The 27,337-nt window shown below is 46.7% G+C and overlaps 1 long non-coding RNA gene across 1 annotated transcript; it reads right to left on the reverse strand.

The window, feature by feature from the left end:
* Positions 1-26,981, reverse strand: LOC143793675 (uncharacterized). The gene is made up of 4 exons (XR_013220190.1): positions 26,877-26,981; positions 1,332-1,459; positions 554-765; positions 1-234 (listed from the first exon to the last, which is right to left on the reverse strand). It is a non-coding gene; the product is annotated as an uncharacterized LOC143793675 (long non-coding RNA).
* Positions 26,982-27,337: the final 356 nt, after the last annotated feature.

A 27,337-nucleotide genomic window follows, 5' to 3' on the forward strand; every position in this document is an offset into this window, starting at 1 on the left:
TCTGGTATCGACCAAGAAAATTACAATCAGTAAAAGTATAAACCACATTTAAGAATAAAACAGATGATCGGGGGGCCATTACTTCGTCTGGAACTCCTTGGTGGACAGGTTGCTCGGCTGTCGGAGGCCTTCCTTGTTCTTGGTCTTCTCCTTCATGTGGATTCTGAAGACCAGGAGGCTCCTGAGGGTCGATCTCTCCTGCCGGCAGCTCAGAATGACTTGGAGATATGTTTCCTTCAGTTCAGGAAAGTAAGAGAGGAAAAAGATGGATGTGATGTAATAAGAAGATAAAAACATGTATGAAGAGTCCTGTAACACTGCAAACAAAGATGACCCATAATAACCTGAGTGCTGTAGTATTAAAGAGACTGCAAAACGGGTGATGGGAAAAGACCTGGGACTTGTTATTAATATGTCATTTTTTTACCTGGTCTAAAAATAGCAAACAAAAGATTCAAGGGATCAACAGCATTTTTGAACAGGTAAAGACATGTACAAATGTATAGCAAGTGACAGATATTATGTATTGTGGAAAGGACTGTGATAACTATACCTACTAATGGAGCTGCCGACTGGACACAAAGAACTGCAGCTCATGGAAGAATTAAACTTCTTTCCTTCTCAGCCAGTAACTTCTATCGGTCCGGCTTGTCCGGTGCAGCATCATCTCTGGTCCCACAGCTTCTCGTTGTCTCCTGAAGCTGCTCCTCCTCTTCCATCCGGACTTGTATCTCCACAAGGTGCCCGGTGACAAGGACTTCTCACCTACAATTATTACACCCAACTCAATACCTGTCACACACTGTTAGGGGGTCTTCTACAACTTTTTCTAGCATTCGGTACAAAATAAATGGTTTATTTTTTCTCCTAAACAATCTGTCTGTCATTGACTTGTTCACCCCCAGCACAAGCTCCGGTAGAATATGGCTGTTAGAGGTCGCACAGTGGAACAGCTGCAAACTAATGATTCCCGGCCCCAACGGCACTAATATTGTCTGCCCAGAGTGCCCCCAAGTATTCCCCAATTTCTGACCCCACCGCTCGATGCCCCCACAAGCACAATGCTGCCCTGCGGTGTCACCTGCCTGGGACATGCTCCTTTATAGGTTTCTTCTACCTGTTTACCAAGATGTGAAATAATGGGAGTACAGGGATTCCCATGTGTGAGTGCAGGGATGGAGAGCATCGAGGATCAGACAGGGAGAGGCCCATACACAGCCTGATCGTATAGAGTGGACGAACTTTATTAACATGTTAATCATATTTCCTAACTTACTGCATTCCTCTTCATCTGACCATACATCACCATTTAAAGAATCACAATCACTTACTTGTCTGCTGCAGCACTTCTTGGATTGATTTCTCGCTGCTACTTGTTCTTATTTTGCAGTTTTCTGTCTTTCAACCATTTTCTGCCTCTCACTGTCCACATCTTGTTGCACTGTCGCTGTTTTAATCGCTGTAACAAGAGATACTGTGCGAGTATGTCTTCACATGTGGCAATTTCAAGACCCTTTACAGTTTGGGTGCCTCCAGAGTGCCCCCTTTGTCATTGGCATACCACCAGTACATATCCTTTAACACTGGTGTGCCACCAAAGCACACCCTTTGAAGATGACGTGCCACCAGAGCACACAATTTGCTGTAGGCCTGCTAGAGGGGCCCAATATGTGACCTTTTTACTTACCAATAGGGCACCCATCTTTGTCTTTTTAGCATGCCACCGGGGTGCAACAGTTGGCCTCTTAGTCTACCACTGGGGCACCCATTTTGAGATTTTGAGTTGCCACCAGGGTGCACACTCTGACCAATTTGATTACCATTGGGGCACCCATCTTCAGCTTTTTAGTTGACACCAGGGTGCACACTCTGACCACTTTGCTTACCACCGGAGCACCTTTCTTGGGCTTTTAGCTGTCACCAGGGTGCATTCTATGGCCTTTTTGCTTACCACTGGGGTGCCCATCTTAGGCTATTTAGCCACCGGGGTGCAGTCTTTTACTTTTTTGCCATTGATGTGCACTGGAGCACACCCATTGCTGGTGGCCTGCCATTGAAGATCGATTTCCATTGGTCTGCCTCTGAAGCACGCCCTTTGCCGTTGGCCTGCCACCGGAGCACACCGCTGGCATTTGGTCTGCCACTGGAGGACACCTTTCACCATTGGGGTGCCACCGGAGCACACCCTTTACCGTTGGGGTGCCACCGGAGCACACCCTTTACCATTGCGGTGCCACCGAAGCACTCCCTTTACCATTGGGGTGCCATCGGAGCACACCCTTTACCCTTGGGGTGCCACCGGAGCACACCCTTTACCGTTGGAGTGCCACCGGAGCACAACCTTTACCGTTGGGGTGCCATCGGAGCACACCCTTTACCATTGGAGTGCCACCGGAGCACACCCTTTACCATTGGGGTGCCACCGGAGCACACCCTTTACCGTTGGGGTGCCACCAGAGCACTCCCTTTACCTCTGGGGTGCCATCGGAGCACACCCTTTACCATTGGGGTGCCACCGGAGCACACCCTTTACTGTTGGGGTGCCACCGGAGCACACCCTTTACCGTTGGAGTGCCACCGGAGCACACCCTTTACCGTTGGGGTGCCACCGGAGCACACCCTTTACCGTTGGGGTGCTACCGGAGCACACCATTTACCGTTGGGGTGCCATCGGAGCACACCCTTTACCATTGGGGTGCTACCGGAGCACAACCTTTACCGTTGGGGTGCCACCGGAGCACTCCCTTTACCGCTGGGGTGCCATCGGAGCACATCCTTTACCATTGGGGTGCCACCGGAGCACACCCTTTACCATTGGGGTGCCACCGGAGCACACCCTTTATCGTTGGGGTACCACCTTAGCACATTCTTTACCGTTGGAGTGCCAAGGAAGCACACTATTTACCATTGGGGTGCCATCTGAGCACACCATTTACAGTTGGGGTGCCACCGGAGTACACCCTTTACCGTTGCGGTACCACCTTAGCACATTCTTTACCGTTGGGGTGCCACCGGAGCACACCCTTTACCGTTGAAGTGCCATCGGAGCACACCATTTACCGTTGGGGTGCCATCGGAGCACACCCTTTACCATTGGGGTGCCACCGGAGCACACCCTTTACCGTTGGGGTGCCACCAGAGCACTCCCTTTACCGTTGTGGTGCCATCGGAGCACACCCTTTACCGTTGGGGTGCCACCGGAGCACACCATTTACCGTTGGGGTGCCATCGGAGCACACTGTTTACTGTTGGGGGGCTACCGGAGCACACCCTTTACCGTTGGGGTGCCACCGGAGCACTCCCTTTACCGCTGGGGTGCCATCGGAGCACACCCTATACCGTTGGGGTGCCACCGGAGCACACCCTTTACCATTGGGGTACCACCTTAGCACATTCTTTACCGTTGGGGTGCCAATGAAGCACACTATTTACCATTGGGGTACCACCGGAGCACACCCTTTACCTTTGGGATGCCACCGGAGCACACCCTTTACCGTTGGGGTGACACCGGAGCACACCCTTTACCATTGGGGTACCACCTTAGCACATTCTTTACCATTGGGGTGCCAATGAAGCACACTATTTACCATTGGGGTGCCGCCGGAGCACACCCTTCACCATTGGGGTGCCACCGGAGCACACAGTTTCCTGTTTATGTGCCTCCATAGCACACATAGCCTTCCATTTAATATACTGGGACTTACATAGCCTTCAGTTTAATATAATGAGCCCCACATGGCTTTCCATTTAATATAAAAGGCCATACATAGCCTTGCATTTAATATTTTGGGCCTCACATAGCTTTCCAATTAATATAATTGGGTCAAAACAGCCTTTTATTTAACATAATGGGTCCCACATAACCATTCATTTAATAAAATGGGCACCACATAGCCTTCCACTTTATATATTGGGTCTCACATAGCTTTTAATTTACTATATTTTGCCTCACATAGCTCTTACTTTAATATAACTGGACCCACATAACCGTCCATTTAATTTAATATGGCCAATAAAGCCCTCTAATTAATACAATGGGCCAAATATAGCCTTCCATTTAACATATTGGGCACTACATAGCCTTATATTTAATTTGACGGGGCCTCACACAGCTTTCTATTTAATAATGGGTCCCACTTAGCCCTCCATTTAATTTATTGGGCCGCACATAACCTTCCAAATAATACAATAAGTCCCACATAGCTTTTTATTAAATTTATTGGCTCCACATAGCCTTGCATTTAATTTATTGGACCCCACATAAATCTCCAATTAATATAATTGGTCCCACATAGACTTCCAATTAACATATTGGGTCCAAACTAGTCTTCTATTTCATATAGTGGCTCCCACATAACCGTCCTTTTAATAAATTGGGCACCACGTAACCTTCCAATTAATGTAATTATTATAAGTGAGCCACAATAGTCCTCAATTGAATATGCTCAACATAAGCCTCCATTTAATGTTATTATTATTCTCCATTATTATAGCACCGTTTACTCCTTGTGATTTACATGTGAGGAGGGGTATACATAATAAAAAACAAGTACAATAATCTTAAACAATAAAAGTCATAACTGGTACAGAAGGAGAAAGGACATAATGGGTCCCACAAAAGCTTCCATTTATTATAATGGGCCCTTATAAAGCCTTTTTTAATGCAGTGAGCAACACAAAGCTCTCCATTCTATATATAAGGAGTGAACTCTTTGGCTTTCTGCCATTGGTGTGCCACCGGACCACCGTTTTTGCTGTTGGCCTGCCATCGGAGTACACTGTTTTCCGTTGGTTTGCCATCAGAGCATACCCTTCATCGATGAGATGCCACTGGAGCACACAGTTTGCCTCTGGCATGCCACTGGGGCACAACCTTTGCCACTGGCATGCCACCAGAGTATGTCTTTAGCCGCTGGCATGCCTCGGGAGCACACAATTTACCATTGAAGTGCCATAGGAGCGCATCCTTTGCCGTTAGCATTCCAGTGAAGCATATCCTTTGCCGTTGGCGTGTCACTGAAACAAACCTGTAAGGATTTGAACCCAGCAGCTCTTGTGCACCTGGCGACAGCTCTTCCCTTTGAGCAATTCAGCTCGCTGGACAGTTCCGTGTTAACCCAAATAGCTTGTACCTGTGTTGTTTCTGAGTGTCTCCACTTTGAGTTACTGATTGTCTCCACCTTGATTGAACACCCTATTTAAACCTGGCATATCACTCCCTTCCTTGCAAGATTATTGAGCTACCAGCCTCTAGCCAAGCTTTCTTTCACCTGCTGCTCATCCTTAAAACTCTACTGCTGCTCCTGTGTACTGACTCCCTGGCTAACCCTGACTATGCTACATGCTGCTGCTTAAATCTATATTGCTGCTCCTGTTTACCAACCCCTGGCTATCCCTGCCTACACTACCTGACGATGTTGCCCATAATAGTTGCAATACCACTACTCCAACCCAGGTCAGTCCAGAGCAGAATAATCGCGAACATAAAATAGAGTCAGTTGAAGCCCAACTGAGGCAACCAGTAGCTGAACTTCAGAATTTTGGGGCCACATACTAAGAAACATTTTCTAAGATGCAAACTTAGGTGTTCGGTCAGCAAAAATAAATTACTGAGTTACAGCGGCAACTTCTGGATTTGCGCAACTCTGGCCTCGAATCAAATGCACGTATGCCGCTCCTCGCAAAGTTCAATGGGGGTCATTATCAATACCGCGGATTCCTAAATCAATGCCGTATCTATTTTCAGAAGCAACCTTCTCGGTTACAAGTGACAAGAAAATGGTTCTATTCATTATTAATCTCCTGACTGATGAAGCTCTTACATTGGCCCCACCTTATGTGGAAAAGAATGCCGACCTTTTTAACAACTTTGTTTCCTTCATCACAGCTATGGATCAAGTGTTTGATGACCCTACGTCAAGGGCGGTGCTCTGTAGCTGAAAATACCTCCAAATTCTGCCGCTGGGTGGCAGACACCACATGGAATTCAGCTGCCCAGAGGAGTCAATTTCGCTGAGGATTATCAGAGCTAATAAAAGATGAACTTGCAAGGGTCAAGACCCCTGATAATTTGGAGAACTTCATTCAATTGTGCATCCAAATTGATCAGAGACTCACTGAACTAAGAACGGAAAGACTGCGAGTATTTGGAAACAACCCTAACTACTCCTTCACTCAATCCACATTAAAAGACGAAAAGGAAATGGAAAGTGTGCCTGAACCTATCCAAATTGTTGTCTCCTGAAAACCTCTCTCTGCAGTGGAGAAGGAGAGGCGACGTACAAATAATTTATGGCTCTGTTGTGGGGGTTCTAGACATTTTGCCATTAATTGTCCTCATAAAAGGACCATAGCCTTCACTAATGCCAAAACTGCAAGCAATTTAGATGTTTCTGAGTAGCTGGATCTGGTTATACAGACCATCTGATCTGTAAAGCTGGTAAAGGGCAAAGAGCAATCATCATCATCTCATTTTGTCATTCCCATACAGTTCATTATTGGGAGCCAAAAAATACAATGCTCTGCCATGTTAGATTCTGGAGCAGGAGGGAATTTCATGAACTTACAATTCACACTTGATAATAACATTGCAAGTAGGAATAAATCCATGTCAATTGATATGGACACTGTGGATGGATCACCTTTATCGCTGGACCTGTTACTCATAAGACAATTGAACTTGAACTCTGTTTTGAACCGAATCATCATGAAGTGGTTAGTTTTCAACTTATTTCATCTCTATAATTTCCAGTTATTATAGGAATTCAATGGTTTTCATAACCCGTCTATCAACTGAGCATCGAGGACCATTACCTTTCCCTCAGAGTACTGTAAGAATAATTGCCATGCTAATTTATCTGTTTACAAAACAATTCTCATCAGAATTATGATCAACTACTGTCATGTCGGACGCTGTTCAGACCAGGTCGTCCGACAGACAGCGGTAATTCCGCTTTTGTCCACTATGTGCTCAGTGGCGTCGGCTAGGTTCTTTCTAGCTGGTCCGGGGTTAATTTACCTGGTGATCGGATTGGAAGCTGGGCCATGCCCACTGCCTTTAAATAGTTCTCCTGAACATTGGGTGTCGCCGATTATAGCTTCTGTATTGCGCATTTGTTATCTCGGTCTGGAGTGGAGAGCTGGTCATTGGAGTATCGTTGCTGGTGGTGTATTTTCCCTTGTCTTATTTACTCCTTCCTATATTTGTGTTTATTTTGCCCTGCACATTTATAGTGTATTCCTGAGTGACTGCAGCGTGATGTATATTTTCCTTTAGCCTTGTCTGTGCTAACTGTGGGTACTGGTGTATTGCATTCACTGGGTGGAGGGTGGAAGTTTCCAGCTCAGGGTTGTATCAGGAGGCAGGGTGAGGTTCGAGGCCTGAACATGCACACCATTAGTGTAAACTTCAGGTAGAGGGCCAGTCAGTATTTCCCTAGTCTTAGGGAAATTGCAGGGGCCCGGGTTATAAGCTCTCGCCCACCTAGTCTCTCCATGACATTATAATCGGCCAACATTATTTCCATGGATCCCATGATTTCCATAAACCGCCAGTTGAGGGCGCTGTTCCTACAGGTCACTGAGTTGAGGGGGGCAGTGCAGCAACAGGGAATAGCAGTATCCAATGTGCAAGCTGTTGTTACAGATAAAAATGCTGAACCTAAGTATCCGTTGCCTGAAAAATTTGCTGGGGAATGCAGTAAATTTGTTTCTTTTCGTGAGGCTTGCAAACTATATTTTCGGATGCGTTCGACTTCCTCCGGTAATGAGGCTCAGCGTGTGGGCCTGGTGTTGTCATTATTAAGCGGGGATCCCCAAGCATGGGTGTTTTCTTTGCCATCTGATTCTGCGGCATTTGACTCTGTGAAGAGTTTTTTTTCTGCACTTGGAAACATCTACGACGAGCCTGACAGAATGGCTCTAGCAGAATCTAAGATACACACTATTTGCCAGGGGGAGCGAGTAGCAGAGGATTACTGTTCTGAATTCCGCCGCTGGGCGGTCGACACTAAGTGGAATGATTCCCCGCTGCGGAGTCATTTTATTCATGGAGTTTCTGACAGGGTTAAAAAAGCCCTCCTGATGTACGAGACTCCTACTTCACTAGATACCGCTATGAGTCTTGTTATCCGTATTGATCGCCGTTTGCGTCTGGGAGAGCATGTGATGTCATCTGTGGGAGGAGGTTTGGGTTTACGTGAGGTTGCTGCAGGTGAGCCCACGGAACCTATTCAAATCGCAGGGGTATCACATGTTAAGCATCAGGCTTCTGTACATGGGAGGCAGGGAGCCTGCTTTTTCTGCGGTAAAACTGGTCATTTTATTAATATCTGTCCTCTGCTGTCAAAGAAAAATGCAACGGCGGAAAGACTTCTAAACTCAGAGGGGGTGGAGGAGTCCAATCTGAGCTTGTGTATGTCCTCCATGATGGTATCTCAGTGCATGCTCCCTGCCAAGGTTGTTGTTGCTGGCAGGGAGCTGCCAATCACTGTTTTTGTGGATAGTGGTTCTGCCACAAATCTCATTGATGAGTTTGCGTGCACTGCTGGTTTTAGGATCAAAAAACTGCCTCATCCTATCCACGTGGTCGCTATCAATTCTGCTCCTCTCCCACAGGGGGAGATTACTGAGTTTGTGTCTGAGATTAAACTCCACATTGGGGTTCTTCATTCTGAGCAGGTTACATGTAAGGTGCTCAAGAGTCTTCCAGCACCATTGGTTCTGGGTTTTCCATGGTTGTCTACACACAACCCGGTGATAGAGTGGAAAACTCAGGACATAATTCAGTGGAGTGATTTCTGCCAGGAGAATTGCTTGGCCACATGTGTTGCTGCTGTGACTTCAAGCGTTCCTGAGTCACTTCTGGATTTTGTGGATGTTCCTATAACTGTACTACCAGGTTTAAACCAGGGGCTAAATTGCCCAAAGCAAGGATGTTTAACATCTCCGGTCCGGAGAGACAAGCGCTAAAGGATTACATTGCTGAAAGTTTGAGCAAAGGGCACATCAGGCCTTCATCCCCTCCGGTGGCAGCAGGGTTCTTCTTCGTTAAGAAGAAAGATGGTGGACTACGGCCGTGTCTGGATTTCCGGGAGTTAAACCAGATTACGGTTCGTGATCCATACCCTATGCCATTGATACCGGATTTGTTCAACCAGGTGGCAGGTGCTAAGTGGTTTACCAAGCTTGACCTCAGGGGGGCGTACAACCTCATAAGAGTCCGTCAAGGTGATGAGTGGAAGACGGCTTTTAATACCCCTGAGGGTCATTTTGAAAATTTGGTGATGCCATTTGGGTTGACAAACGCACCTGCAGTGTTTCAGCATTTCATAAATGATGTGTTCTCGCATGTTTTGGGGAAATTCGTTATTGTGTACCTTGATGACATCCTCATATATTCTTGCGACCGTGACACTCATTTAGATCATGTCAGGCAGGTGTTACAGCTTCTCAGAGAGAATAAGCTGTATGCTAAACTGGAGAAATGTGTGTTTTCGGTACAGGAGTTGCCTTTCTTGGGCTATATCGTGTCTGCCTCTGGTTTTAAAATGGACGCCGCTAAGGTGCAAGCGGTGTTGCATTGGGAATGGCCTGATAACCTGAAAGCACTTCAGCGGTTCCTTGGGTTTTCTAACTACTATAGGAAATTTCTCAAGGATTTTTCCACCATTGCTAAACCGCTAACTGACATGACTAAAAAGGGTACCAATTTCTCCGTTTGGCCTGAGGCTGCTATGTGCGCATTCAAATCTCTTAAAAACAGGTTTGTTTCGGCCCCCATTCTGGTGCAGCCAGATGTATCGAAACCTTTTGTGGTGGAAGTCGATGCATCTGAGGTTGGAGTGGGGGCGGTGCTGTCACAAGGCTCATCCTTGAGCGGTTTGCGTCCGTGCGCCTATTTTTCCAAGAAATTGTCGCCCGCCGAACGTAACTACGATATCGGCAATAGAGAGTTGTTGGCAATCAAATTGGCCTTTGAGGAATGGCGACACTTCTTGGAGGGGTCGATTCATCAGGTCACTGTTGTTACTGACCATAAGAATTTGCTTTATTTGGAGTCTGCCAAGTGTCTGTCTCCCAGGCAGGCTTGCTGGGCATTGTTTTTCACGCGGTTCAATTTTGTTGTCACCTACAGACCAGGGTCTAAAAACATTAAGGCAGATGCTCTGTCCAGGTGTTTTCCAGGGGGAGAACCTCGGGAGGATCCAGTACCCATCCTCCAAAAGGGTGTTGTGGTTTCGGCTCTCACTACCGAGGTGGAGGCTGAGATTGCCGAGGCTCAGGAGGAGGTACCATCTGAGCTTCCTATCAACAAATATTTTGTACCGCTTCATCTCCACTTAAAGGTTTTGGCGGAGCATCATGATGCTGTCCTGGCTGGCCACCCAGGGGTTAGAGGTACCTTGGAGTTGGTGTCACGTCGGTTTTGGTGGCCCAAGATCCGACAGGACGTGGTCTCATACGTGTCAGCTTGTTCCACGTGCGCTAGAGCTAAGACGCCTCGCTCCCGTCCTGTTGGCACACTACTTCCTCTTGAGGTACCTAGTAAGCCATGGACGGAAACTCCATGGATTTCATCACTGATTTGCCCTCATCAGTTGGGAACACGGTCATCTTGGTGATTGTTGATCGGTTCTCAAAAATGTCGCACTTTGTGTCTTTGCCTTCGTTGCCTAACGCTAAGACTCTGGCGCAGGTATTTGTGCAGGAGGTGGTCAGACTTCATGGGGTTCCGTCTGACATCGTGTCTGATAGGGGGTCTCAGTTTGTGGCAAAATTTTGGAAAGCATTTTGCTCACGGCTGGGGATCAAGTTGTCTCATTCTTCGGCGTTTCATCCTCAGTCAAATGGTCAGACTGAGCGTATGAAACAAAATTTGGAACAGTACTTACGCTGCTTTGTCTCTGATAATCAGGAGGAGTGGTCTACCTTTCTTCCTTTGGCTGAGTTTGCCATCAATAATCATCGCAAGGAGTCATCTGGGGAGTCTCCTTTTTTTGTGTTTACGGGCTACATCCTCAATTTTGTACTTTGAGTCAAAGGGGTTCTTCCGGCGTTCCGGAGGAGGACCGCTTAGGAGCACAATTGTCGTCAGTCTGGAGGAGAGTTAAACAGCGCCTGCTGAGTGTGGGTGCTAGGTACAAACGTGTGGCTGACAGGAGGCGTGTGCCAGGTCCGGACCTGAGTGTGGATGACTGGGTGTGGTTATCCACAAAAAAAATAAAACTCAAAATACCATCTGTTATGACCCCAATGGCAGAGGGTCTCAGAAGTAATTACCAAGTCTGCAAACACAAAAAACCAGCTCATAGGACAGTGGTAACTGGGCTGACCGTATAACTAATCCTAGCACCACAAATAGCAGCAGCCGGGGAACGTGCCTACGTTGGTTCTAGACGTCTCGCGCCAGGCGGAGAACTAACTAACCCTAGAAGGGAAAAGATAGACCTTTCTTGCCTCCAGAGAAAAGACCCCAAAAGTTGGATACAAGCCCCCAACAAATAATAACGGTGAGGTAAGAAGAAAAGACAAACGTAAGAATGAACTAGATATTTAGCAAAGAGAGGCCCACTGACTAATAGCAGAATATAGTAAGATGACTTATACGGTCAGCAAAAACCCTATCAAAATTTCCACGCTGGATATACAAGAACCCCCGAACCGTCTAACGGCCCGGGGGGAGGATACCAGCCCCCTAGAGCTTCCAGCAAAATCAGGAATCACATTTAGTACAAGCTGGACAAATAAATAAGAGCAATGCAAATAACCAAAAAACAAGGAAGCAGGACTTAGCTTAATTTTGCAAGATCCAGGACCAGCAGACAGGAGCAAACAGAAAGGAACTGATTACAACGATGCCAGGCACCAGACTGAGAATTCAGGAAGTTTATATAGCAACACCCCTGGACTAACGACCCAGGTGGGTGCCAAACTAGGGAAAGACAATCCCAGAGTCATATCACTAGTGACCACAAGAGGGAGCCAAAAAAGTCTAATTCACAACAACCATCCCTTAAATTGGGTCCACGGTTTATTGGTCCATTTAGGGTCACCGCCGTCATTAACCCAGTAGCGTAGCGATTGGAGCTCCCTACGGTGTATAAGATACATAACGTGTTCCACAGGTCTCTTCTAAAGAAGGTGGTGGGTTCTGTGGACGCGGTGCCTATGCCACCTCCAGCCTTGGTAGATGGTAATTTGGAGTTTGAAGTCTCCAAGGTGGTTGACTCTCGTATAGTGCGTCGCACTTTACAGTACTTGGTACACTGGCGTGGTTATGGGCCTGAGGAGAGGTCCTGGGTACCAGCCTCGGATATTCATGCGGATCGGCTGGTCAGGTTTTTTCATCGTCGCCATCCAGACAAGCTGGGTCCTATAAGCCGTGAGGGCCCTGAGGTCCCTCGTAGAAGGCGGGGTACTGTCATGTCGGACGCTGTTCAGACCAGGTCGTCCGACAGACAGCGGTAATTCCGCTTTTGTCCACTATGTGCTCAGTGGCGTCGGCTAGGTTCTTTCTAGCTGGTCCGGGGTTAATTTACCTGGTGATCGGATTGGAAGCTGGGCCATGCCCACTGCCTTTAAATAGTTCTCCTGAACATTGGGCGTCACCGATTATAGCTTCTGTCTTGCGCATTTGTTATCTTGGTCTGGAGTGGAGAGCTGGTCATTGGAGTATCGTTGCTGGTGGTGTATTTTCCCTTGTCTTATTTACTCCTTCCTATATTTGTGTTTATTTTGCCCTGCACATTTATAGTGTACTAGATGGTGGCCCGATTCTAACGCATCGGGTATTCTAAAGTATGCATGTCCACGTACTATATTGCCCATTTACGTAGTATATTGCCCAGTCACGTAGTATATTGCCCAGCGACGTAGTATATTGCCCAGCTACATAGTATACAGCACAGCGACGTAGGATATTGCGCAGCTACGTAGTATATTGCACAGAGCCACATAGTATATTGCACAGCTTTGTAGTATATTGCCCAGCCTTGTAGTATATTGCCCAGCCACGTAGTATATTGCCCAGCCTTGTAGTATACAGCAGAGCCACGTAGGATATTGCTCAGTGACGTAGTATATTACCGAGGCACGTATAGGGCCAAAAAATAAAAAATAAACATAATCACCTAACGATCCGAGGGCCCCTTGTAGTGTATCATACTCACCATTCTTGTCGCTGCTCCTCTGCGTCCTGCCTCTTCTCTTCCTGGGATCCTGTGCAGATGGTAGTGGTCGGCTTCAGGAAAATGGCCGCTGGATGCTGCGCGTGCGCTGATCGAGATCGCGGCGGCCATTTTCCTGAAGCCGAGTTCCATTGCAAGTGCCAGGGCTGGTGGGAGCAGGACCTATGAAGACGTCGCGGTCACATGACCGTGACGTCACGGCAGGTCCTTGCCGCACACCAGCCCTGGGACGGGACCGCACCGCAAGCTGACGCTTGTAATGGAGCGGTCCGGGGAGCGTGGCGAGGAGCGAGAAAGGCGGCGGAGGGTGAGTATAGCAGTTTTTTTTAATTTATTTATTATTTTTAACATTACATTTTGTACTATTGATGCCGCATAGGCAGCGTCAATAGTACAAAGTTGGGGACACACAGGGTTAATAGCAGCGGTAACGGAGTGCGTTACCCGCGGCATAACGCGGTCCGTTACCGCCAGCATTAACCCTGTGTGAGCGGTGTATGCGGGCGCCGGCAGTGAGTGCGGGGAGTAAGCGGCCATTTTTTTCTGGACTGTGCGCGTCGCTGATTGGTCGCGGCAGCCATGACAGGCAGCTGCCGAGACCAATCAGCGACCGAATAACGGTGACAGACAGAAGAACAGACGGAAGTACCCTTAGACAATTATATATATAGATTCCTGAGTGACTGCAGCGTGATGTATATTTTCCTTTATCCTTGTCTGTGCTAACTGTGGGTACTGGTGTATTGCATTCACTGGGTGGAGGGCGGTGGTTTCCAGCTCAGGGTTGTATCAGGAGGCAGGGTGAGGTTCGAGGCCTGAACATGCACACCATCAGTGTAAACTTCAGAAAATCTTGCTGGCTCTATGTCAGGGTCAGGATGATGCTGAAATGTATTGTCAGAAGTTTAGAAAGTGGTCTGTGCTTACTCAGTGGAATGAGTGTGCCCTGGCAGCGATTTTCAGAAAGGGTCTTTCTGAAGCCCTTAAGGATGTTATGGTGGGGTTCCCCACGCCTGCTGGTCTGAATGAATCAATGTCCTTGGCCATACAGATCGATCGGCGCTTACGTGAGCGCAAAACTGTGCACCATTTGGTGGTATCTTCTGAGCAGAGGCCTGAGCCTATGCAATGTGATAGGACTTTGACCAGAGCTGAACGGCAGGAACATAGACGTCAGAATGGGCTGTGTTTTTACTGTGGTGACTCTACTCATACTATCTCAGATTGTCCTAAGCGCACTAAGCGGTCCGCTAAGTCTGTCACCATTGGTACTATACAGCCTAAATTTCTTTTATCCGTTACTCTGATTTGCTCTTTGTCATCCTATTCTGTTATGGCGTTTGTGGATTCAGGCGCAGCCCTGAATTTGATGGACTTGGAGTATGCCAGGCGCTGTGGTTTTTTCTTGGAGCCCTTGCAGCATCCTATTCCATTAAGGGGAATTTATGCCACGCCTTTGGCCAAGAATAAGCCTCAGTATTGGACCCAGTTGACCATGTGCATGGCTCCTGCACATCGGGAAGATATTCGCTTTTTGGTGTTGCATAATTGGCATGATGTGGTTGTGTTGGGTTTGCCATGGCTACAGGTCCATAATCCAGTATTGGACTGGAAATCAATGTCTGTGTCCAGTTGGGGTTGTCAAGGGGTCCATGGTGATGTTCCAGTGTTATCTATTTCTTCTTCCACTCCTTCTGAAGTACCTGAGTTATTGTCGGATTACTAGGATGTATTTGATGAGCCCAAGTCCAGTGCCCTGCCTCCTCATAGGGATTGTGATTGTGCTATTAATTTGATTCCTGGTAGTAAGTTTCCTAAGGGCCGACTTTTCAATTTATCTGTACAAGAACACGCCGCTATGCGGAGTTATATAAAGGAGTCCTTGGAGAAAGGGCATATATGCCCGTCGTCTTCACCGTTAGGAGCAGGGTTCTTTTTTGTGGCCAAGAAGGATGGTTCTCTGAGACCTTGTATAGATTACCGCCTTCTTAATAAAATCACGGTCAAATTTCAGTACCCTTTGCCTCTACTGCCTGATTTGTTTGCTCGGATTAAGGGGGCTAGTTGGTTTACCAAGATAGATCTTCGAGGGGCGTATAATCTTGTGCGTATTAAGCGGGGCGATGAATGGAAAACCGCGTTTAATACGCCCGAGGGACATTTTGAGTATCTGGTGATGCCATTCGGGCTTTCTAATGCGCCATCTGTGTTCCAGTCCTTTATGCATGACATCTTCCGAAAGTATCTGGATAGATTCATGATAGTATATTTGGATGATATTTTGGTCTTTTCGGATGATTGGGAGTCTCATGTGAAGCAGGTCAGAATGGTGTTTCAAGTCCTTCGTGCTAATTCCTTGTTTGTAAAGGGGTCTAAATGTCTCTTCGGAGTTCAGAAGGTTTCCTTTTTGGGCTTCATTTTTTCCCCTTCTACTATCGAGATGGATCCAGTTAAAGTCCAGGCCATTTATGATTGGACTCGGCCTACATCTGTAAAGAGCCTTCAGAAATTCCTGGGCTTTGCGAATTTCTACCGTCGCTTTATCGCTAATTTTTCTAGTGTTGTTAAACCACTAACTGATTTGACCAAGAAAGGAGCGGATGTGGTGAACTGGTCCTCTGCAGCCGTTGAGGCGTTTCAGGAACTGAAACGTCTTTTTTCTTCGGCCCCTGTGTTATGTCAGCCAGATGTTTCGCTCCCTTTTCAGGTTGAGGTTGATGCTTCTGAGATTGGAGCAGGGGCTGTTTTGTCTCAGAGAAGTTCAGATGGCTCTGTGATGAAGCCATGTGCTTTCTTTTCTAGAAAGTTTTTGCCTGCTGAGCGTAATTATGATGATGGCAATCGGGAGTTGTTGGCTATGAAGTGGGCATTCGAGGAGTGGCGACATTGGCTGGAAGGAGCCAAGCATCGCCTGGTGGTCTTGACGGATCACAAGAATCTGACTTATCTCGAGTCTGCCAAGCGGTTGAATCCTAGACAGGCTCGATGGTCACTGTTTTTCTCCCGTTTCGATTTCGTGGTTTCATACCTTCCGGGTTCTAAGAATGTGAAGGCTGATGCCCTTTCAAGGAGTTTTGTGCCTGATTCTACGGGAGTTTCTGAGCCGGCTGGTATTCTCAAAGAGGGGGTGATTTTGTCTGCTATCTCCCCTGATTTGCGGCGGGTTCTACAGGAATTTCAGGCGGATAGACCTGACCGCTGTCCAGCAGAGAGACTGTTTGTCCCAGATAGATGGACAAGTAGGGTTATCTCGGAGGTTCATTGTTCGGTGTTGGCTGGTCATCCTGGAATTTTTGGTACCAGAGATTTGGTGTCTAGGTCCTTTTGGTGGCCTTCCTTGTCGCGGGATGTGCTTTCTTTTGTGCAGTCCTGTGGGACTTGTGCTCGGGCGAAGCCCTGCTGTTCTCGTGCCAGTGGGTTACTTTTGCCCTTGCCGGTCCTGAAGAGGCCCTGGACGCATGTTTCCATGGATTTTATTTCAGATCTCCCTGTCTCTCAAAGGATGTCGGTCATCTGGGTGGTTTGTGATCGCTTCTCTAAAATGGTCCATTTGGTGCCCTTGCCTAAATTGCCTTCATCCTCTGATTTGGTTCCGTTGTTTTTCCAGCATGTGGTTCGTTTGCATGGCATTCCGGAGAACATTGTGTCGGACAGAGGTTCTCAGTTTGTTTCGAGGTTTTGGCGGTCCTTTTGTGCTAAGATGGGCATTGATTTGTCTTTTTCTTCGGCTTTCCATCCTCAGACAAATGGGCAAACTGAACGAACCAATCAGACTTTGGAGACCTATCTGAGATGCTTTGTTTCTGCTGATCAGGATGATTGGGTGGCCTTCTTGCCATTGGCTGAGTTCGCCCTTAATAATCGGGCCAGTTCGGCTACTTTGGTTTCGCCTTTTTATTGTAATTCTGGTTTCCATCCTCGTTTTTCTTCAGGGCAGGTTGAGCCTTCGGACTGTCCTGGTGTGGATTCTGTGGTGGACAGGTTGCAGCAAATTTGGACTCATGTAGTGGACAATTTGACATTGTCACAGGAGAAGGCTCAACGTTTCGCTAACCGCCGTCGCCGTGTTGGTCCCCGACTTCGTGTTGGGGATCTGGTTTGGTTGTCGTCTCGTTATGTTCCTATGAAGGTTTCTTCCCCTAAGTTAAAGCCTCATTTTATTGGGCCTTATAAGATTTCTGAAATCCTCAATCCTGTGTCATTTCGTTTGGACCTTCCAACTTCTTTTGCCATCCATAATGTGTTCCATAGGTCGTTGTTGCGGAGATATGTGGTGCCTATGGTTCCTTCCGTTGACCCTCCTGCTCCGGTGTTGGTCGAGGGAGAATTGGAGTATGTGGTGGAGAAGATTTTAGATTCTCGTATCTCGAGACGGAAACTTCAGTATCTGGTCAAGTGGAAGGGCTATGGCCAGGAGGATAATTCCTGGGTTCTTGCCTCCGATGTCCATGCTGCCGATTTAGTTTGTGCCTTTCGTTTGGCTCATCCTGATCGGCCTGGGGGTTCTGGTGAGGGTTCGGTGACCCCTCCTCAAGGGGAGGGTACTGTTGTGAACTCCGTTCTCGAACTCCCTCCGGTGGTCAGGAATGGTACTTCTGTGAGTTCTGTCCGTGGACTCCCTCTGGTGGCTGAAAGTGGAGCTGCTGGTCTGGAAGTGGCTTCCTCAGCTGCATCGTTAAGGACTGGGCTGGTTCCTCTATTTAACTCCGCTCAGATCATTACTTGATGCCGGCTGTCAATGTATCAGTACTGGTTCAGATCTCTCTTGGATCCTTCTGATGTCCTGTTTACTTCAACAGAAGCTAAGTCCCTGTTAAGCTCATTTGTTGTTCATTTGTGTACTGAATATATTCCTTAGTACCTGTTTATTTTCTGTCCAGCGGGTAATCATGATTTTGTTTTGCTAGCTGGAAGCTCTGGGTGGCAGAGGGGCGCCACCGCACCGTGAGTCGGTGCGGGGGTCTTTTTGCTCTCTCTGTGTGGCTTTTGTAGATTTTTGTGCTGACCGCAAAGATCCCTTTATCTATACTCTGTCTATTTAGTAAGACTGGCCTCCTTCGCTAAAAGACCTGTTTTCATCTCTGTGTTTGTACCTTCCTCTTAACTCACAGTTAATATATGTGGGGGCTGCCTTTTCCTTTGGGAAATTTCTCTGAGGCAAGTGAGGCTTTGTTTCTCTTTAGGGGTAGTTACCTCTCAGGCTGTGAAGAGTCGTCTAGGCAGAGTCAGGCACGATCCACGGCTAATTCTAGTGTGTGTGATAATAGCATTAGGGTTGCGGTCAGCAGAGCTCCCACTTCCCAGAGCTCGTCCTATTTTGCAGTTTGACTATCAGGTCAGTCCAGGTTCTCCTAACCACCAGGTCCATAACAGCCCACCTAGTCTCTCCATGACAACTACCACCTCAGTACCAACAGCTCAATGAGGTCTGCAGTAAGAAGAAAGCCGATCATCTGCCTCCTATTCATTCTTACGACTGTCTCATTGAATTACTTCTTGGAGCGTCCATTACGTTTGGGTGAATTCATAATCTTTCTGAGTCAGAATTGAAAGTACTAAAGAAATATCTAGACGAAAATTTAGAGAAAGGCTTCATTCAATCTTCTTCTTCGCCAGCTGGAGAACCCTTGGTTTTGTAGAAAAGAAGGACTCAACCCTGCGGCCATGTATTGATCATAGAGAAATAAATAAGATTATCATTCAAAATCGCTGCCCACTCCCCTTAATTCATGAGCTGCTGAAGAGACTGTGTACTGCCAGAATTTTTACCAAACTCGATCTAAGAGGAGCTTATAATCTCACACTAATCCTCCCGGGAGATGAGTGGAAAACTGCCTTTAGAACTACATATGGACATTTTGAATACCTGGTTATGTCTTTTGGCCTTAGCAGTGCCCCTGCACCTTTCAGCACTTCATTAATTATGTTTTCCGTGATTTCTTGGATCAATTTGTCATTGTTTATCTCAATGACATTCTTATATTTTCAGATTCCTTGGAGGATCATAGCAGACATGTCCATTTAGTACTGAAATGTTTACAGGACAACCATCTCTATATCAAAGTCGAAAAATGTGAATTCAAACAAACCAGAACTTAATTTCTGAGCTATATCATCTCCCCAGAAGGTCTGAGCATGGATCCCAGTAGAATCAAAGTGGTAGTTGACTGGCCTACCCCAAGAAACTTAAAAGACGATCAGCGCTTTATAGGATTTGCTAATTTCTACAGAAGATTCATTAAAAACTTTTCAAAAATCATTTTACCAATTACTTCACTCACAAAGAAAACCAAAATGTTTTTCTGGTCTCCAGAGGCACAAGTGGCTTTCAACAAGCTAAAGACACTTTTTACTTCCGCACCATTACTAGTCCATCCAAATCCCTGAACTGTCGCTTGTTGTCAAAGTAGACCCCTCAGAATCTGCCGTGGGAGCTGTTTTATCACAGCGAGTTGGAGACAAAATGCAGCTTCATCCATGTGCATTCCTTTCTCACACCATGCCATCTGCAGAAAAGAACTATGAAATTGAAAATAAAAAACTGTTAGCTATTAAAGTCGCCTTTTCTGAATGGAGACATCTTTTGGAAGGTGCCAATCATCCGGTAACTGTTCTTACTGACCACAAAAATTTAGAATTTATCCGTACATCTAAGAAGTTGTCTGCAAGACAAGCACATTGGGCCTTATTTTTCTCCAGGTTTAATTTTATAATTTCTTATCGGTATGCTTCAAGGAATGGCAAGGCTGATGGTCTTTCCAGGATATTTACTGAACCTAGACCTCAGGTGGTCTAACACTGGCTGTACCATTCTACGTCCCAAAATGTTTTTGGGATTACTGAACTCCAAAGAATGTTTGACGAAAATTAAAGATGGATACTAAACTGATTTTTTTCTTAACCATCCTTCTAATTAATCTTTCTTTCAAGGATTTTTGGATGCAGAACTACCAAATATATGTCCCCAAATCGACACGACTTGAAGTCCTCAAGCGTGTCCATGATTCTAAACTTGTAGGACACCCTGGAGTTATGAAAACGCAAGAACTACTGCTTTGTATCCTTGTTGTGGTGGATATGCTCACAAAGATGGCCCATTTTATTCCATTTAAAAGGATTCCTCCCACTGAACAAAACACAGAATTCATAGTCAAAGAGATATTTAGACGGCATGGAATTCCTGACAATGTAATTTCTGATAGATGTGTTCAGTTTACATCAAGATTTTGGAATAGCTTCTGTACAGCTTTAGGATTTACTCAATCCAATGGCCAGACTGAAAGAACTAACCAAGTCCTCAAACAATAGCTGCCCTGTTTTATTTTTTACCTCCAGGATGACTGGGTGGACCATTTTATCAACAGCAGAATTTTTCTATAATAACTCCAAACACAGTTCTATATCACAGTCCATTTTTTGCTAACTATGGCTTGCATCCGGTATATATTCCTAATCTTCCATTTAATACATTGGTTCCTGCTGTTACAAACAGACTTACAGAGTTGCATAAAGCTCATAAAGAATTAGCTGAGATGGTACAAAAGGCTGAAGAAGATTACAAAGAAACAGCAGATAAATATTGCAAAGCCCCTTCTATCCTTCAAGTTGGTGACAAGGTTTGGCTTTCTACAAAAACATCCAGGAAGAACTCAGCCATTTCCTTCAACAGAAAAAGTCCATGGTAAAGAAGAGTATATTGTGGATGAAATTCTGGACTCTAGAAGATTTAGAGGAAGACTACAATATTTGGTACAGTGGAGTGGTTATAGACCAGAAGATAATTCATGGGAGCAGGAGGGCAAAGTCCATGTATCCAGGCTTACAAGAGCTTTTCATCAGAGACATCCAGAGAAGCCAGCGCCTGAGATGTCCAGAGGCCATCCTGGAAGGAGGGGAGTACTGTCAGGAATCGAAGCCAGCAGCTCTTGTCCACCAGACGGCAGCTCTTCCCTCTGAACTATTCAGCTCTCTGGAAAGTTCCCTGCTGACCCAAGTACTTGTACCTGTGTCGTTTCTGATTGTCTCCACCCTGATTGAACACCCTGTTTAAACCTGGCATAGCACTCCCTTCCCTGCGAGATTATTGAGCTGCCAGACTCTAGTCAAGCTTCCTTTTACCTGCTGCTCAGCCTCAAGATTCTACTGCTGCTCCATGTACCGACCCCTGGCTATCCCTGACTACATTACGGGCTGCTTCTTACAAACTACAATGCTGCTCCTGTGTATCGACTTCCTAGCTATCCCTGACTTTGCTAAATGCAGCTCCTTAAAAGTACATTGCTGCTCCTGCGTACCGACTCTCTGGCTAACCTTGACTACATTACATGCTGTTCCTGCTACTTTGCTGCTCCTGTGTACTAACCTATGGCTATCACTGACTATGCTACCTGCCGCTGCTGCCCCTAGTGGTTGTAATACCACTACTCCAACCCAGGTCGGTCCATAACAACACCCTTTGCTGTTGGTGTACCACTGGAACACCCCTTTGCCGTTGGCGTGCCACCGGAACACAAGATTTGCCGTAGGCCCACCAGAGTGGTCCAATATATGTCCTTTTGCCTACCACCACTGCACCCATCTTGAAATTTTTAGCTGCCATTGGGGTGCACTCTTTGGCCTTTTTGATTTCCACCGGGGCATCCATTGTGGGTTTTTAAGTTGCCAACGGGATACACACTCTGACCACTTTGCTTGCCATTGATGCACCCATCTTGGGCTTTTTAGCTGTCACCGGGGTGCATTCTCTGGCCTTTTTGCTTACCACCGGGGCGCCCATCTTGGGCTTTTTAGCTGCCACCGGGGTGCGCTCTTTGATCTTATTGCTTACCACCAGGGCGCCCATCTTAGGCTATTTTGCCACTCGGGTGCACTCTTTGGCATATTGCTTACCACGGAGCACCTATCTTAGGCTATTTTGCAACCAGGGTGCACATTTTGGCCTTATTGCTTACCACCGAGGCACCCATCTTAGGCTATTTTGCCACCGGGGTGCACTCTTTGGCCTTATTGCTTACCACCGGGGAGCACATCTTAGGCTATTTTGCCACCGGGGTGCAATCTTTGGCCTTATAGCTTACCACCGGGGAGCCCATCTTAGGCTATTTTACCACCGGGGTGCACTCTTTGGCCTTATTGCTTACCACCGGGGTGCCCATCTTAGGCTATTTTGCCATCGGGGTGCACTCTTTGGACTTATTGCTTACCACCGGGGCACCCAACTTAGGCTATTTTGCCACCGGGGTGCACTCTTTGGCCTTCTTGCTTACCACCGGGCGCCCATCTTAGGCTATTTTGCCACCAGGGTGCACTCTTTGGCCTTATTGCTTACCACCGGGTTGCCCATCTTTGGCTTTTTTGACATTGATATGCCACCGAAGCACAACTTTTCCCATTGGTGTGCCACCGGAGCACACTCTTTGCCGTTGGTCTGCCACCAAAGCACACCATTTGTCGTTGGCCTGCCACCGAAGCACACCATTGCCCATTTGTCTGTAACTGGAGCACACTGTTTGACATTGGCGTGCCACCGGAGCACAACCTTGGCCTCTGGGGTGCCACCAGAGCACACCCTTTACCGTTGGGGTGCAACCGAAGCACACCATTTACCGTTGGGGTGTGTGATGCAGTGACCCCTGTTGCAGCTAGGGGGCGCTGTGTGTGCTCCTCAGGATATGCATGGAGGCGTATCAGTGGTTAAACTGATGGTGAAACAGTGACAGGCAGAGTTGTAAATGGCCGATATGTGTCACAGAGGGAGTCTGCGCTGTAAGCCTGAAGTAATGTTGCTGTTATTGGACCTGTAGTCCCACAAGTATTTGTATAATTGTGAAGGGAGGCTTACAGGGCTAGTTATGAGAGCTGGGCGGGTCGAACTAGCCACACACACACCACCCATCTATGGGAGTGGTTACAACTACATAATGTGACCAGGGTGTGGGTCACATGGTTCTGTAGTGGTTCCTGTGTATGGACCTGAGTGGTCTCTGTAATGGAGACTGTGTAGATCCTGGATGGTTTGTGTGTTGGGAGGTCCTGAGTGTGGACTGGATCCCTGAATAGCGCACTGAGAGGCCGTGAATCTGGAAGACTGGTGTTTTGGGAGTTCCTGTGAGTAGGATCGGATCCTGGAACAGCGCACTGAGAGACTTGTGTGTTGGATGGACCCAGGTGGGGATGGATGTCCTGAATAGCGCACTGAGTGGCCTGTATTGGAAGTCCTGGGAGTAGGATTCCTGAATAGCACAACCTGGCCTTATTGTTTACCACCGGGGTGCACATCTTATACTATTTTGCCACCGAGGTGCACTCTTTGACTTTTTTGCCACTGATGTGCCACCGAAGCACATCTTTTCCCGTTGGTGTGCCACCGCAGCACACCTCTTTTCTGTTGCTGTGCCACCGGAGCACACTCTTTGTTGTTGGCCTGCCATCGGAGCACACCCTTTGCCGTTGGTCTGCCACCGAAGCACACCCTTTGTCGTTGGTCTGCCACCGAAGCACACCCTTTAACGATGGCCTGCCACCGGAGCTCACCATTGCCCGTTTGTGTGCCACTGCAGCACACCCTTTGATGTTGGCATGCAATCGGAGCACAACCTTGGCCTCTGGGGTGCCACCAGAGCACACTGTTTACCGTTGGGGTGCCAACGGAGCACACCCTTTACCGTTGGGGTGCAACCGAAGCACACCATTTACCGTTGGGGTGCACTCTTTGGTCTTATTGCTTACCACTGGGGCAAACATCTTAGGCTATTTTGCCACCAGGGTGTACTCTTTGGCCTTATTGCTAACCACCAGGGCGCCCATCCTAGGCTATTTTGCCACCGGGGTGCACTCTTTGGCCGTATTGCTTACCACCAGGGCGCCCATCTTAGGCTATTTTCCCACCAGGGTGCTTTCTTTGGCCTTATTGCTTACCACCGGGGCACCCATCTTAGGCTATTTTGCCACCAGGGTGCACTCTTTGGCCTTATTGCTTACCACCAGGGTGCCCATCTCAGGCTATTTTGCCACCGGGGTGCAATCTTTGGCCTTATTGCTTACCACCGGGGCGCCCATCTTAGGCTATTTTGCCACCAGGGTGAACTTTTTGGCCTTATTGCTTACCACCGGGGTGCCCATCTTAGGCTATTTTGCCACCGGGGTGCACTCTTTGGCCTTATTGCTTACCACCGGGGCACCCATCTTAGGCTATTTTGCCACCGGGGTGCACTCTTTGACTTTTTTTTGCCATTGATGTGCCACCGAAGCACAACTTTTACCGTTGGTGTGCCACCGCAGAACACCTCTTTTCCGTTGCTGTGCCACCTGAGCACACTCTTTGCCATTGGTCTGCCACCGGAGCACACCATTTCCTGTTGGTCTGCCACCATAGAAAACCCTTTGCCGTTGGCCTGCCATTGGAGCACACCCTTTGCTGTTGGTCTGCCACCGAAGCACACCCTTTATCGTTGGCCTGCCACCGAAGCACACCCTTTAACGATGGCCTGTCACCGGAGCACACCATTGCCCATTTGCCTGCCACTAGAGCACACCCTTTGACGTTGGTGTGCCACCGGAGCACACCCTATACCATTGGGGTGTCACAAGAGCACACCCTTTACCGTTGGGGTGCCATCAGAGCATGACCTTTACCGATTGTTGTGCCACCGGAGCACATTTTTTACCGTTGGGGTGCCACCGAAGCACACCTTTTACCGTTGGGGTGCCATCGGAACACACCCTTTACTGTTGGGGTGCCACCGGAGCACACCTTTTACCATTGGGGTGCCACTGGAGCACACCCTATACCATTCATGTGCGACCGGAGCACACCATTTTCCGTTGGGGTGCCATTGGAGCACACCCTTTACCGTTGGGATGCCACCGGAGCACACCCTATACCATTGAGGTGCCACCGGAGTACACCGTTTACCAATGGGGTGCCATCGGAGCACACCCTTTACCATTGGGGGTACCACCGGAGCACACCTTTTACCGTTGGGGTGCCACTGGGGCACACCCTTTACCATTGGGGTGCCACCAGAGCACATTGTTTCCCGTTTGTGTGGCACCATAGCACAATAATGTGTCCCACATAGCCCTCCATTTAATTTATTGGGCCCCACATAACCTTCCAAATAACACAATAAGTCCCACATAGCCTTTAATTAAATTTATTGGCCCCCACATAGCCTTGCATTTAATTTATTGGACCCTACATAACTCTCCAAAAAATATAATTGGTCCCACATAGACTCCCAATTAACATATTGGGTCCAAAGTAGTCTTCTATTTAATATAATGGCCCCCACATAACTGTTCTTTTAATATATTTGGCCCCACATAGCCTTCCAATTAATATAATAGATCCCACATAGCCTTCTATTTAATACATTAGGCCTTACATACCCTTCAGTTTAATATTTTGGGCCTCATATAGTTCTTCATTTAATATAATAGGAACTATATATCCATCCATTTAATATAATGGGCACCACATTGCCTTCCATTTAATGTATTTTAATAGGCCCCACATAGCCTTCCATTTAATCTATTGGACCCCACATAGCCTTTTATTTAATTTGATGGGCCACACATAGCCTTCTAAAATTTAATATAATTGGTGCTACAAAGCCTTCCATTTAATATTGTGGGCAGCACATAGCATTCTATTTAATAAAATGAGCCCCACATAACCTTCCATTTAATATAATGGGCCTTACATAGCTTCCAATTAATATAATGGACCCCACATAATTCTTAATTTGCTACAATGGGCCCAACATAGCCTTCCATTTAATGTAATTGGACCCACATAGCCTTTCATTGAATTTAATGGGGCCAACATAGCCCTCTATTTAAATTTAATGGGGCCAACATAACCCTCTATTTAATATAGTGGGCCAAACATAGCCTATTCCTTAAAAATATTTGACCCCACATAGCTATTTTTTAATATAATGGGACCCACATAACTGTCTGATTAATATAATCGGTTCCACATAGCTTCCATTTAATATAAAGGACTCACATAATTCTTAATTTGCTACAATAGGCCAACATAGCCTTCCATTTAATGTAATTGGACCCACATAGCCTTCCATTAACTTTAATGGGGCCAACATAGCCCTCTATTTATGCAATGGGCCATTTATTAAATATATTTGACCCCGCATAGCTCTTTTTTTTTAATATAATGGGACCCACATAACTCTTTAGTTAATAATGGGTCCCATATAGCTTTTTGTTTAATATACTGGGCCTTCACATAGCCTTCCAATTTATATAATGAGCCCCACATAACTGTCCTCTTACTATAATGGGCTCCACATATCCTTCCTTTTAAAATAAAGCCCGCCTAATAATATATTAGGCCTCACATAGCCCTTCCTTATTATATTAGGCCTCACATAATGCTCCATTTATTATAATGAGCCCCACATAGCCCTCCTAATATTATATTAGGCCCCACATAGCCAACCATTTATTATAATGAGCCCCATATAGCCCTCCTATTATTATAAAAGGCCCCACATAGCCCTCCTAATAGTATAATAGGCACCACATAGCTTTCCAGTTAATATAATGAGTCCCACATGAGCCTTAGTTTAATACAATGTCCCTCACACAGATTTTATGGTAATATATTGGCCCCACATAACCCTCCAGTTTATACACTGGAGTCGCTCTCTTTCTTCTCTTTTTTACCTAGTCCAGTCTTTCATGATGACTTCCAGCCATCACTCGTCTATGTAGAGTTTGTCGTCCAGGTCTCTGCTGCTCCGCACTTTTCAGCAGATCACCGCAATCCTGAAAAACAACAATGTTACATATATAAGGGAATATATTTAATAAACTATAAAGAGCATGATGCCCCAAAAGAACCAATAACAACAACACAACATAACAAAATATTATGCAAACTAGAAACTTTATTGATAAAGTGCAAAAATACTAAAAACAAACAGATGTATGAGGATATGGTGTATGACTACTATGAACACCATCAGGAACACGCATAAGTACAACAGTCACAAGGGTGCAATTATAAAGCCCTATGGCGTAGTAGTACAAGTGAAACTGGCAGTATTGTATATAATATGGAAATACCACGGGGTGGGAAAAGGGGGACACTATAATGTGTCAAAGTGACCAGTGTCTTGATGCAG

This window comes from Ranitomeya variabilis, chromosome 1 (assembly GCF_051348905.1).
Source record: "Ranitomeya variabilis isolate aRanVar5 chromosome 1, aRanVar5.hap1, whole genome shotgun sequence".
Lineage (NCBI taxonomy): Eukaryota > Metazoa > Chordata > Amphibia > Anura > Dendrobatidae > Ranitomeya > Ranitomeya variabilis.